Source organism: Ambystoma mexicanum, unplaced genomic scaffold (genome assembly GCF_040938575.1).
Source record: "Ambystoma mexicanum isolate Mex_15411 unplaced genomic scaffold, UKY_AmexF1_1 Mex_scaf10, whole genome shotgun sequence".
Taxonomy (NCBI): domain Eukaryota; kingdom Metazoa; phylum Chordata; class Amphibia; order Caudata; family Ambystomatidae; genus Ambystoma; species Ambystoma mexicanum.
Window position 1 is genome coordinate 1,767,501 of NW_027182325.1, and position 7,500 is coordinate 1,775,000.

Below are 7,500 nucleotides of genomic sequence, written 5' to 3' on the forward strand. Positions count from 1 at the left end.
AATTGCCTTTCAAAACTGCAAGGTCTAGCCGACTAGATGCTTAAAAGTACAAAACTCACTAGGCCCAGAGCCTACGGCCACACCACACTGAATGTGCCCGATCTCGGAAGCTAAGCAGGGTCAGGCCTAGTTAGTACCTGGATGGGAGACTGCCTGGGAATACCAGGTGCTGTAGGCTTTTTTGTGCTCCATGATTAGTAATTGCGCAACTTCTCAATTATTTTTCAAATTTGGTATGTTTCCAAAATAATTGTATCCCGTTTTATAGCGGAAATGTTGGACAACATCATGAGGGCTGGAGCTACCTTTTTACATAGAATTAGCATACAGGTAGTGTGTTCATGGGTAATAAATCGACTTTCACATGTAATGCAGTACAGAGAATATTGAGTCCTTCAAGAGGCATGAAAGAAAACCATTATTGTGTTGATTGTTCTCTCCACCTCCCTGCAACAGACACAGGATGGATGAATTAAAGTTATCCTACCAGACATAGGAGTCCTGAATGGGCCCACCAGTCTTATATATCTCGCCTGATCGAGCCTGATCGAGCGATGAGCGTGGTATCATGTTGCAAGTGGCTGCATGGCTTAGCTTACTAAATGCAAATGCATAAGAGTAATATTCTTAGCATTCCTAGAGCCTACGGCCACACCACACTGAATGCACCCGATCTCGTCTGATCTCGGAAGTTAAGCAGTGTCAGGCCTAGTTAGTACCTGGATGGGAGACCGCCTGGGAATACCAGGTGCTGTAGGCTTTTTTGTGCTCCAAGTTCAGGAAGTGAGCCCTTTCTCAATTGCCTTTTAAAACTGCAAGGTCTAGCCGACTAGATGCTTAAAAGTACAACACTCACTAGGCCCAGAGCCTACGGCCACACCACACTGAATGCGCCTGATCTCGTCTGATCTCAGAAGCTAAGCAGTGTCGGGCCTAGTTAGTACCTGGATGGGAGACCGCCTGGGAATACCAGGTGCTGTAGGCTTTTTTGTACTCCAAGTTCAGGAAGTGAGCCATTTCTCAATTGCCTTTCAAAACTGCAAGGTCTAGCCGACTAGATGCTTAAAAGTACAAAACTCACTAGGCCCAGAGCCTACGGCCACACCACACTGAATGCGCCCGATCTCGTCTGATCTCGGAAGCTAAGCAGTGTCGGGCCTAGTTAGTACCTGGATGGGAGACCACCTGGGAATACCAGGTGCTGTAGGCTTTTTTGTGCTCCAAGTTCAGGAAGTGAGCCATTTCACAATTGCCTTTCAAAACTGCAAGGTCTAGCCGACTAGATGCTTAAAAGTACAAACTCACTAGGCCCAGAGCCTACGGCCACACCACACTGAATGCGCCCGATCTCGGAAGCTAAGCAGGGTCGGGCCTAGTTAGTACCTGGATGGGAGACTGCCTGGGAATACCAGGTGCTGTAGGCTTTTTTTGTGCTCCATGATTAGTAATTGCGCAACTTCTCAATTATTTTTCAAATTTGGTATGTTTCCAAAATAATTGTATCCCGTTTTATAGCGGAAATGTTGGACAACATCATGAGGGCTGGAGCTACCTTTTTACATAGAATTAGCATACAGGTAGTGTGTTCATGGGTAATAAATCAACTTTCACATGTAATGCAGTACAGAGAATATTGAGTCCTTCAAGAGGCATGAAAGAAAACCATTGTTGTGTTGATTGTTCTCTCCACCTCCCTGCAACAGACACAGGATGGATGAATTAAAGTTATCCTACCAGACATAGGAGTCCTGAATGGGCCCACCCGTCTTATATATCTCGCCTGATCGAGCCTGATCGAGCGATGAGCGTGGTATCATGTTGCAAGTGGCTGCATGGCTTAGCTTACTAAATGCAAATGCATAAGAGTAATATTCTTAGCATTCCTAGAGCCTACGGCCACACCACACTGAATGCACCCGATCTCGACTGATCTCGGAAGTTAAGCAGTGTCAGGCCTAGTTAGTACCTGGATGGGAGACCGCCTGGGAATACCAGGTGCTGTAGGCTTTTTTGTGCTCCAAGTTCAGGAAGTGAGCCCTTTCTCAATTGCCTTTTAAAACTGCAAGGTCTAGCCGACTAGATGCTTAAAAGTACAAAACTCACTAGGCCCAGAGCCTACGGCCACACCACACTGAATGTGCCTGATCTCGTCTGATCTCAGAAGCTAAGCAGTGTCGGGCCTAGTTAGTACCTGGATGGAAGACCGCCTGGGAATACCAGGTGCTGTAGGCTTTTTTGTACTCCAAGTTCAGGAAGTGAGCCATTTCTCAATTGCCTTTCAAAACTGCAAGGTCTAGCCGACTAGATGCTTAAAAGTACAAAACTCACAAGGACCAGAGCCTACGGCCACACCACACTGAATGCGCCCGATCTCGTCTGATCTCGGAAGCTAAGCAGTGTCGGGCCTCGTTAGTACCTGGATGGGAGACCGCCTGGGAATACCAGGTGCTGTAGGCTTTTTTGTGCTCCAAGTTCAGGAAGTGAGCCATTTCTCAATTGCCTTTCAAAAGTGCAAGGTCTAGCTGACTAGATGCTTAAAAGTACAAAACTCACTAGGCCCAGAGCCTACGGCCACACCACACTGATTGCGCCCGATCTCGTCTGATCTCGGAAGCTAAGCAGTGTCGGGCCTAGTTAGTACCTGGATGGGAGACCACCTGGGAATACCAGGTGCTGTAGGCTTTTTTGTGCTCCAAGTTCAGGAAGTGAGCCATTTCACAATTGCCTTTCAAAACTGCAAGGTCTAGCCGACTAGATGCTTAAAAGTACAAAACTCACTAGGCCCAGAGCCTACGGCCACACCACACTGAATGTGCCCGATCTCGGAAGCTAAGCAGGGTCAGGCCTAGATAGTACCTGGATGGGAGACTGCCTGGGAATACCAGGTGCTGTAGGCTTTTTTGTGCTCCATGATTAGTAATTGCGCAACTTCTCAATTATTTTTCAAATTTGGTATGTTTCCAAAATAATTGTATCCCGTTTTATAGCGGAAATGTTGGACAACATCATGAGGTCTGGAGCTACCTTTTTACATAGAATTAGCATACAGGTAGTGTGTTCATGGGTAATAAATCGACTTTCACATGTAATGCAGTACAGAGAATATTGAGTCCTTCAAGAGGCATGAAAGAAAACCATTATTGTGTTGATTGTTCTCTCCACCTCCCTGCAACAGACACAGGATGGATGAATTAAAGTTATCCTACCAGACATAGGAGTCCTGAATGGGCCCACCAGTCTTATATATCTCGCCTGATCGAGCCTGATCGAGCGATGAGCGTGGTATCATGTTGCAAGTGGCTGCATGGCTTAGCTTACTAAATGCAAATGCATAAGAGTAATATTCTTAGCATTCCTAGAGCCTACGGCCACACCACACTGAATGCACCCGATCTCGTCTGATCTCGGAAGTTAAGCAGTGTCAGGCCTAGTTAGTACCTGGATGGGAGACCGCCTGGGAATACCAGGTGCTGTAGGCTTTTTTGTGCTCCAAGTTCAGGAAGTGAGCCCTTTCTCAATTGCCTTTTAAAACTGCAAGGTCTAGCCGACTAGATGCTTAAAAGTACAACACTCACTAGGCCCAGAGCCTACGGCCACACCACACTGAATGCGCCTGATCTCGTCTGATCTCAGAAGCTAAGCAGTGTCAGGCCTAGTTAGTACCTGGATGGGAGACCGCCTGGGAATACCAGGTGCTGTAGGCTTTTTTGTACTCCAAGTTCAGGAAGTGAGCCATTTCTCAATTGCCTTTCAAAACTGCAAGGTCTAGCCGACTAGATGCTTAAAAGTACAAAACTCACTAGGCCCAGAGCCTACGGCCACACCACACTGAATGCGCCCGATCTCGTCTGATCTCGGAAGCTAAGCAGTGTCGGGCCTAGTTAGTACCTGGATGGGAGACCACCTGGGAATACCAGGTGCTGTAGGCTTTTTTGTGCTCCAAGTTCAGGAAGTGAGCCATTTCACAATTGCCTTTCAAAACTGCAAGGTCTAGCCGACTAGATGCTTAAAAGTACAAACTCACTAGGCCCAGAGCCTACGGCCACACCACACTGAATGCACCCGATCTCGGAAGCTAAGCAGGGTCGGGCCTAGTTAGTACCTGGATGGGAGACTGCCTGGGAATACCAGGTGCTGTAGGCTTTTTTTGTGCTCCATGATTAGTAATTGCGCAACTTCTCAATTATTTTTCAAATTTGGTATGTTTCCAAAATAATTGTATCCCGTTTTATAGCGGAAATGTTGGACAACATCATGAGGGCTGGAGCTACCTTTTTACATAGAATTAGCATACAGGTAGTGTGTTCATGGGTAATAAATCAACTTTCACATGTAATGCAGTACAGAGAATATTGAGTCCTTCAAGAGGCATGAAAGAAAACCATTATTGTGTTGATTGTTCTCTCCACCTCCCTGCAACAGACACAGGATGGATGAATTAAAGTTATCCTACCAGACATAGGAGTCCTGAATGGGCCCACCAGTCTTATATATCTCGCCTGATCGAGCCTGATCGAGCGATGAGCGTGGTATCATGTTGCAAGTGGCTGCATGGCTTAGCTTACTAAATGCAAATGCATAAGAGTAATATTCTTAGCATTCCTAGAGCCTACGGCCACACCACACTGAATGCACCCGATCTCGACTGATCTCGGAAGTTAAGCAGTGTCAGGCCTAGTTAGTACCTGGATGGGAGACCGCCTGGGAATACCAGGTGCTGTAGGCTTTTTTGTGCTCCAAGTTCAGGAAGTGAGCCCTTTCTCAATTGCCTTTTAAAACTGCAAGGTCTAGCCGACTAGATGCTTAAAAGTACAAAACTCACTAGGCCCAGAGCCTACGGCCACACCACACTGAATGTGCCTGATCTCGTCTGATCTCAGAAGCTAAGCAGTGTCGGGCCTAGTTAGTACCTGGATGGAAGACCGCCTGGGAATACCAGGTGCTGTAGGCTTTTTTGTACTCCAAGTTCAGGAAGTGAGCCATTTCTCAATTGCCTTTCAAAACTGCAAGGTCTAGCCGACTAGATGCTTAAAAGTACAAAACTCACAAGGACCAGAGCCTACGGCCACACCACACTGAATGCGCCCGATCTCGTCTGATCTCGGAAGCTAAGCAGTGTCGGGCCTCGTTAGTACCTGGATGGGAGACCGCCTGGGAATACCAGGTGCTGTAGGCTTTTTTGTGCTCCAAGTTCAGGAAGTGAGCCATTTCTCAATTGCCTTTCAAAACTGCAAGGTCTAGCTGACTAGATGCTTAAAAGTACAAAACTCACTAGGCCCAGAGCCTACGGCCACACCACACTGATTGCGCCCGATCTCGTCTGATCTCGGAAGCTAAGCAGTGTCGGGCCTAGTTAGTACCTGGATGGGAGACCACCTGGGAATACCAGGTGCTGTAGGCTTTTTTGTGCTCCAAGTTCAGGAAGTGAGCCATTTCACAATTGCCTTTCAAAACTGCAAGGTCTAGCCGACTAGATGCTTAAAAGTACAAAACTCACTAGGCCCAGAGCCTACGGCCACACCACACTGAATGTGCCCGATCTCGGAAGCTAAGCAGGGTCAGGCCTAGTTAGTACCTGGATGGGAGACTGCCTGGGAATACCAGGTGCTGTAGGCTTTTTTGTGCTCCATGATTAGTAATTGCGCAACTTCTCAATTATTTTTCAAATTTGGTATGTTTCCAAAATAATTGTATCCCGTTTTATAGCGGAAATGTTGGACAACATCATGAGGGCTGGAGCTACCTTTTTACATAGAATTAGCATACAGGTAGTGTGTTCATGGGTAATAAATCGACTTTCACATGTAATGCAGTACAGAGAATATTGAGTCCTTCAAGAGGCATGAAAGAAAACCATTATTGTGTTGATTGTTCTCTCCACCTCCCTGCAACAGACACAGGATGGATGAATTAAAGTTATCCTACCAGACATAGGAGTCCTGAATGGGCCCACCAGTCTTATATATCTCGCCTGATCGAGCCTGATCGAGCGATGAGCGTGGTATCATGTTGCAAGTGGCTGCATGGCTTAGCTTACTAAATGCAAATGCATAAGAGTAATATTCTTAGCATTCCTAGAGCCTACGGCCACACCACACTGAATGCACCCGATCTCGTCTGATCTCGGAAGTTAAGCAGTGTCAGGCCTAGTTACTACCTGGATGGGAGACCGCCTGGGAATACCAGGTGCTGTAGGCTTTTTTGTGCTCCAAGTTCAGGAAGTGAGCCCTTTCTCAATTGCCTTTTAAAACTGCAAGGTCTAGCCGACTAGATGCTTAAAAGTACAACACTCACTAGGCCCAGAGCCTACGGCCACACCACACTGAATGCGCCTGATCTCGTCTGATCTCAGAAGCTAAGCAGTGTCGGGCCTAGTTAGTACCTGGATGGGAGACCGCCTGGGAATACCAGGTGCTGTAGGCTTTTTTGTACTCCAAGTTCAGGAAGTGAGCCATTTCTCAATTGCCTTTCAAAACTGCAAGGTCTAGCCGACTAGATGCTTAAAAGTACAAAACTCACTAGGCCCAGAGCCTACGGCCACACCACACTGAATGCGCCCGATCTCGTCTGATCTCGGAAGCTAAGCAGTGTCGGGCCTAGTTAGTACCTGGATGGGAGACCACCTGGGAATACCAGGTGCTGTAGGCTTTTTTGTGCTCCAAGTTCAGGAAGTGAGCCATTTCACAATTGCCTTTCAAAACTGCAAGGTCTAGCCGACTAGATGCTTAAAAGTACAAACTCACTAGGCCCAGAGCCTACGGCCACACCACACTGAATAATGCGCCCGATCTCGGAAGCTAAGCAGGGTCGGGCCTATTTAGTACCTGGATGGGAGACTGCCTGGGAATACCAGGTGCTGTAGGCTTTTTTTGTGCTCCATGATTAGTAATTGCGCAACTTCTCAATTATTTTTCAAATTTGGTATGTTTCCAAAATAATTGTATCCCGTTTTATAGCGGAAATGTTGGACAACATCATGAGGGCTGGAGCTACCTTTTTACATAGAATTAGCATACAGGTAGTGTGTTCATGGGTAATAAATCAACTTTCACATGTAATGCAGTACAGAGAATATTGAGTCCTTCAAGAGGCATGAAAGAAAACCATTATTGTGTTGATTGTTCTCTCCACCTCCCTGCAACAGACACAGGATGGATGAATTAAAGTTATCCTACCAGACATAGGAGTCCTGAATGGGCCCACCAGTCTTATATATCTCGCCTGATCGAGCCTGATCGAGCGATGAGCGTGGTATCATGTTGCAAGTGGCTGCATGGCTTAGCTTACTAAATGCAAATGCATAAGAGTAATATTCTTAGCATTCCTAGAGCCTACGGCCACACCACACTGAATGCACCCGATCTCGACTGATCTCGGAAGTTAAGCAGTGTCAGGCCTAGTTAGTACCTGGATGGGAGACCGCCTGGGAATACCAGGTGCTGTAGGCTTTTTTGTGCTCCAAGTTCAGGAAGTGAGCCCTTTCTCAATTGCCTTTTAAAA

At 46.8% G+C, this 7,500-nt stretch overlaps 18 non-coding genes and 6 pseudogenes across 18 annotated transcripts; all 24 read left to right on the forward strand.

Moving 5' to 3' along the window:
• Positions 1-69: 69 nt before the first annotated feature.
• LOC138546351 (5S ribosomal RNA) lies at positions 70-178 on the forward strand (annotated as a pseudogene).
• A 463-nt stretch (positions 179-641) lies between these two features.
• On the forward strand, positions 642-760 carry LOC138549003 (5S ribosomal RNA). Its single transcript, XR_011292792.1, has one exon. It is a non-coding gene; the product is annotated as a 5S ribosomal RNA (ribosomal RNA).
• A 106-nt stretch (positions 761-866) lies between these two features.
• LOC138541265 (5S ribosomal RNA) lies at positions 867-985 on the forward strand. The gene has a single exon (XR_011289275.1). It is a non-coding gene; the product is annotated as a 5S ribosomal RNA (ribosomal RNA).
• A 106-nt stretch (positions 986-1,091) lies between these two features.
• Positions 1,092-1,210, forward strand: LOC138548951 (5S ribosomal RNA). Its single transcript, XR_011292741.1, has one exon. It is a non-coding gene; the product is annotated as a 5S ribosomal RNA (ribosomal RNA).
• Positions 1,211-1,315: 105 nt separating this feature from the next.
• LOC138543485 (5S ribosomal RNA) lies at positions 1,316-1,424 on the forward strand (annotated as a pseudogene).
• A 464-nt stretch (positions 1,425-1,888) lies between these two features.
• On the forward strand, positions 1,889-2,007 carry LOC138538623 (5S ribosomal RNA). The gene has a single exon (XR_011286716.1). It is a non-coding gene; the product is annotated as a 5S ribosomal RNA (ribosomal RNA).
• A 106-nt stretch (positions 2,008-2,113) lies between these two features.
• On the forward strand, positions 2,114-2,232 carry LOC138539847 (5S ribosomal RNA). Its single transcript, XR_011287910.1, has one exon. It is a non-coding gene; the product is annotated as a 5S ribosomal RNA (ribosomal RNA).
• A 106-nt stretch (positions 2,233-2,338) lies between these two features.
• On the forward strand, positions 2,339-2,457 carry LOC138550182 (5S ribosomal RNA). The gene has a single exon (XR_011293941.1). It is a non-coding gene; the product is annotated as a 5S ribosomal RNA (ribosomal RNA).
• A 106-nt stretch (positions 2,458-2,563) lies between these two features.
• Positions 2,564-2,682, forward strand: LOC138547883 (5S ribosomal RNA). Its single transcript, XR_011291707.1, has one exon. It is a non-coding gene; the product is annotated as a 5S ribosomal RNA (ribosomal RNA).
• Positions 2,683-2,788: 106 nt separating this feature from the next.
• On the forward strand, positions 2,789-2,897 carry LOC138546660 (5S ribosomal RNA; annotated as a pseudogene).
• A 463-nt stretch (positions 2,898-3,360) lies between these two features.
• On the forward strand, positions 3,361-3,479 carry LOC138549004 (5S ribosomal RNA). The gene has a single exon (XR_011292793.1). It is a non-coding gene; the product is annotated as a 5S ribosomal RNA (ribosomal RNA).
• A 106-nt stretch (positions 3,480-3,585) lies between these two features.
• LOC138537708 (5S ribosomal RNA) lies at positions 3,586-3,704 on the forward strand. The gene has a single exon (XR_011285836.1). It is a non-coding gene; the product is annotated as a 5S ribosomal RNA (ribosomal RNA).
• Positions 3,705-3,810: 106 nt separating this feature from the next.
• LOC138548963 (5S ribosomal RNA) lies at positions 3,811-3,929 on the forward strand. Its single transcript, XR_011292752.1, has one exon. It is a non-coding gene; the product is annotated as a 5S ribosomal RNA (ribosomal RNA).
• Positions 3,930-4,034: 105 nt separating this feature from the next.
• Positions 4,035-4,143, forward strand: LOC138543039 (5S ribosomal RNA; annotated as a pseudogene).
• A 464-nt stretch (positions 4,144-4,607) lies between these two features.
• Positions 4,608-4,726, forward strand: LOC138538624 (5S ribosomal RNA). Its single transcript, XR_011286717.1, has one exon. It is a non-coding gene; the product is annotated as a 5S ribosomal RNA (ribosomal RNA).
• A 106-nt stretch (positions 4,727-4,832) lies between these two features.
• Positions 4,833-4,951, forward strand: LOC138539848 (5S ribosomal RNA). The gene has a single exon (XR_011287911.1). It is a non-coding gene; the product is annotated as a 5S ribosomal RNA (ribosomal RNA).
• Positions 4,952-5,057: 106 nt separating this feature from the next.
• LOC138550183 (5S ribosomal RNA) lies at positions 5,058-5,176 on the forward strand. Its single transcript, XR_011293942.1, has one exon. It is a non-coding gene; the product is annotated as a 5S ribosomal RNA (ribosomal RNA).
• A 106-nt stretch (positions 5,177-5,282) lies between these two features.
• On the forward strand, positions 5,283-5,401 carry LOC138547884 (5S ribosomal RNA). Its single transcript, XR_011291708.1, has one exon. It is a non-coding gene; the product is annotated as a 5S ribosomal RNA (ribosomal RNA).
• A 106-nt stretch (positions 5,402-5,507) lies between these two features.
• Positions 5,508-5,616, forward strand: LOC138546352 (5S ribosomal RNA; annotated as a pseudogene).
• Positions 5,617-6,079: 463 nt separating this feature from the next.
• On the forward strand, positions 6,080-6,198 carry LOC138540624 (5S ribosomal RNA). Its single transcript, XR_011288665.1, has one exon. It is a non-coding gene; the product is annotated as a 5S ribosomal RNA (ribosomal RNA).
• A 106-nt stretch (positions 6,199-6,304) lies between these two features.
• Positions 6,305-6,423, forward strand: LOC138541277 (5S ribosomal RNA). Its single transcript, XR_011289286.1, has one exon. It is a non-coding gene; the product is annotated as a 5S ribosomal RNA (ribosomal RNA).
• A 106-nt stretch (positions 6,424-6,529) lies between these two features.
• On the forward strand, positions 6,530-6,648 carry LOC138548974 (5S ribosomal RNA). Its single transcript, XR_011292763.1, has one exon. It is a non-coding gene; the product is annotated as a 5S ribosomal RNA (ribosomal RNA).
• A 105-nt stretch (positions 6,649-6,753) lies between these two features.
• On the forward strand, positions 6,754-6,865 carry LOC138546978 (5S ribosomal RNA; annotated as a pseudogene).
• A 464-nt stretch (positions 6,866-7,329) lies between these two features.
• LOC138538626 (5S ribosomal RNA) lies at positions 7,330-7,448 on the forward strand. Its single transcript, XR_011286718.1, has one exon. It is a non-coding gene; the product is annotated as a 5S ribosomal RNA (ribosomal RNA).
• Positions 7,449-7,500: the final 52 nt, after the last annotated feature.